Source organism: Onychomys torridus, chromosome 13 (assembly GCF_903995425.1).
Source record: "Onychomys torridus chromosome 13, mOncTor1.1, whole genome shotgun sequence".
Classification (NCBI taxonomy): domain Eukaryota; kingdom Metazoa; phylum Chordata; class Mammalia; order Rodentia; family Cricetidae; genus Onychomys; species Onychomys torridus.
Genome location: NC_050455.1, coordinates 34,308,023 through 34,311,914, shown reverse-complemented (window position 1 = coordinate 34,311,914; position 3,892 = coordinate 34,308,023).

Below are 3,892 nucleotides of genomic sequence, written 5' to 3'. Positions count from 1 at the left end.
GTTGGAGCTCACTGACACTGGACTGACAGCTTCAGGAACCTGCATGGGACTGAACTAGGCCCACTGAATGTGGGTGACAGTTGTGTAGCTTGATCTGTTTGTGGGGTCCCTGGTAGTAGGGCAAGAACTTATCTCAGGTGCATGAACTGACTTTTTGGAGCCCATTCCCTATGGTGGGATACCTTGCCCAGCCTGGATACAATGGGGAGGGGCTAGGCTCTCCTTCAACTTGGTATGCCAGACTTTGTTGACTACCATGGGAGGCCTTACCCACTCTGAGGAGTGGATGGGGGTAGAGTGGGAGGGAGGGGGAACTGGGGTTGATATGTAAAAATGAAAAAATTTTAATAAATAAATATTTTTTAAAAAAACACACTTAAACTAAAAGTTAAAGAACTTAGCAATAACACCAAGGATGATTTTTAACATATTTTGTTGTTTGATTTAGTTGCTGATTTCCTTTTGAGACAGGGTATCACTATGCAGCCCTGGCTGACCTGGAACTATGTAGACTGGGCTAGCTTCTAACAGTGGTTCACACTTACCCAGTGCCCTGGGGGAAAGGTGGGCCTGTTTATCTTTCTCAGTAGAAGTGAAGTAGCTACCACCCAGTACTAGAAAAGTCAGAACAGAGTCAGGTGCTGTGGCCTGGGCACCCTTCACACAGCAGCTAGCTCTCTTTGGTATCAATAGACAGTGGCCAGTCTGTGGAAACACTTACAGCCTGTCCTCAGTGTTTCCAACTTCTGAAAGTGTTTGTTGTAAGACAGAAGGTGGTAACTTCTCCTCCAGGTCAACAGTATCACCAAAGATGAAGGCTTATAGACAGTTAGGGATTGATGCAGTCTGCTTTGTCCTAACCAAGGTGTGCTTGCTTACATTTACATCAAATCTATATAAAGTCACAGATGAATCTGAACTAATGAAGGCTGTGTGCTTATGTGCATGTTGGTGAACCAGATTAGGTGGTTCTGGGGGCCAGGTAGAAAAGTGTGAAATCTCTAGTGTTAAGTGAACCATAGGCTGCACTCTCATGAGTTGAAGCTATTCCTACAAACAGAATTTCTTCCTTGCAACCTCAATTCTTGTCTTCAGATGTTTCATTTGATTTGAACCATTTAGGGTAATCTTCTTTACTAAAAGTCAATAGCTTCTAGACTTGATTACATTTACAAAAATTATAAAATGCTCTCTAGGAAGTCCTTAATTTCTTTCTTTATTTCTTCCTTAACCCATTGTTGATTCAGTTGAGCATTATTCGGTTTCCATGAGATTGTAGGTTTTCTGTAGTTTTTTTGTTGTTGTTGACATCTAACTTTAAACCATAGTGGTCCAATAGAACACAGGACGTTATTCCAAATGTTTTGTATCTGTTGAGATTTGCTTTGTGGCCAAGTATGTGGTCGATTTTAGAGAAGGTTCCATGGGTTGCTGAGAAGAAGGTATATTCTTTTTTGTTCGGGTGGAATGTTCTGTAGATATCAATTAAGTCCATTTGAGTCATAACATCAGTTAAGTCCATTATTTCTCTGTTAAGTTTCAATTTGGCAGATCTGTCCAGAGGTGAAAGTGGGGTGTTGAAGTCTCACACTATTAATGTGTGGGGTTTTATATGTAATTTGAGCTTTAGTTGTGTTTCTTTTACATATGTGGGTGCCCTTGTGTTTGGGGCATAAATGTTCAAAATTGAAACTTCATTTTGGTGGATCTTTCCTGCAATGAATATGTAATGTCCTTCATCATCTCTTTTGATTGATTTTAGTTTGAAGTCTATTTTGCTGGATATTAGGATGGCTACACCAGATTGCTTCTTAAGACCATTTGATTGGAAAATCTTTTCCAAGCCTTTTACTCTTAGGAGGTGTCTGTCTTTGAATTTGAGGTGTGTTTCTTGTATGCAGCAGAAAGATGGGTCCTGTTTTCATATCCATTCTGTTAGACTGTGTCTTTTTATAGGTGAATTAAGTCCATTGATATTAAGGGATATTAATGACCAGTGATTGTTCGTTCCTGTTGTTATTTTTATTTTTTGGTGGTACTATGTGTGTACTTCTCTTCTTTGGGGTTTACTGCTGTGGTGTTATCTATTGCCTGTGTTTTTCAAGGGTGTATCTGCCTTCCTTAGGTTGGATTTTTCCTTCTAGTGCTTTCTGTAGGGCTGGGTTTGTGGATAAGTATTGTTTAAATCTGGTTTTGTCTTGGAAGGTCTTGTTCACTCCATCTATGATGATTGAAAGTTTTGCTGGGTATATTAGTCTAAGCTGGCATCCATGGTCTCTTAGTGTCTGCATTATATCTGTTCAGGTCCTTCTGGCTTTCAAAGTCTCCATTGAGAAATCGGGTGTTATTCTGATGGGTTTGCCTTTATAAGTCACTTGGCCTTTTTCCTTTGCTGCTCTTAATATTCTTTCTTTATTCTGTACATTTAGTTATTTAATTATTATGTGGTAAGGAGACTTTTTTGGGGTTCTAGTCTGTTTGGTGTTCTATAGGCTTCTTGTATCTTCATAGGCATTTCGTTCTTTAAGGTGGGAAAGTTTTCTTCTATGATTTTGTTAAATATATTTTCTGTGCCTTTAAGTTGGTATTCTTCTCCTTCCTCTATCCCTATTATTCATAGGTTTGGTCTTTACATGGTGTCCCAAATTTCGTAGACATTTTGGGTCATGACTTTGTTGGTTTTAGTGTTTTCTTTGACTGATGAATCTATTTCTTCTAATGTATCTTCAACACCAGAGATCCTCTCTTCCACCTCTTGCATTCTGTTGGTTATACTTGCATCTGAAGTTCCTGTTCATTTGCTCAGATTTGCTATTTCCAGCATTCCTTCTGCTAGTGTCTTCTTCATTTTTTTCTGTTTCCCTCACCTGTTTCATTGCTTTTTCATGATTTTCTTTCAGGGACTTATTGTTTTCTTCTGCTTTATTTGTTCTTTCCTCTAGTTTTTTATAGCTTTCTTCACATTTTTGTTTGTCTGTTCCTCCACTTTATTTTCGATTTCTTCTATATAAGGCTCTAGCCTCTTCATGATGTTTCTTATAAGGTTGTTTTCTTCTGCTTCTTCCATTCTGTGATGTTCAGGTCTAGCTGTTGGAGAAGGGCTAGGTTCTGGTGATGCTGTATTGTTTTTTATTTTGTTGTATGTACTTCTGCTTTGATGTCTGCCCATCTCCTTGTGGATTCATTCTTGGTCTTATCAGTGCACTTGGTCCAGACAGAGCTGACAGATTTAGAAAGCCTCTCTCTGGTCCAGATGGAAGCTCTGGGCCGGATAGGAGCTCTGGTCTAGATGAGAGTGCTGGCCCGGATGCGAGTTGGGGGCTAGACACTGAGTCTCAGGAAGTCCCTGGGGTCTCCTTATCTTGTCCAGATGGGAGTTCCAGGGCAGGATGGAAGCTTGTGGCTGGTTTCTAAGTCTCTGGAAGTGGCTGGGGTCTCTGGCAGATGGGTGTGTGGGATGTGGAGCAAGGGGAACTCTCCTCTACTGCTGGTGGGAATGCAAGCCTGTACAGCCACTTTGGAAATCAATATGGTGCTTCCTTAGAAAATTGGGAATCCATCTCCCCCAAGACCCAGCTGTAGCACTCTTGGGCATATACCCAAGGAATGCTCAATCATACCACAAGGGCATTTGCTCAGCTATGTTTCTATCAGCTTTGTTTGTAATAGCCAGAAACTGGAAATAACCTAGATGCCCTTCAACTGAAGAATGGATAAAGAAAATATGGTACGTATACACAATGGAGTACTACTCAGCAGAGAAAAACAATGATATCATGAGGTTTGTAGGCAAATGGGTGGATCTAGAAAAAATCAACCTGAGTGAGGTAACCCAGACTCAGAAGGACAAACTTGGTATGTACTCACTCATAGGAGGATACTAGATGTAAAA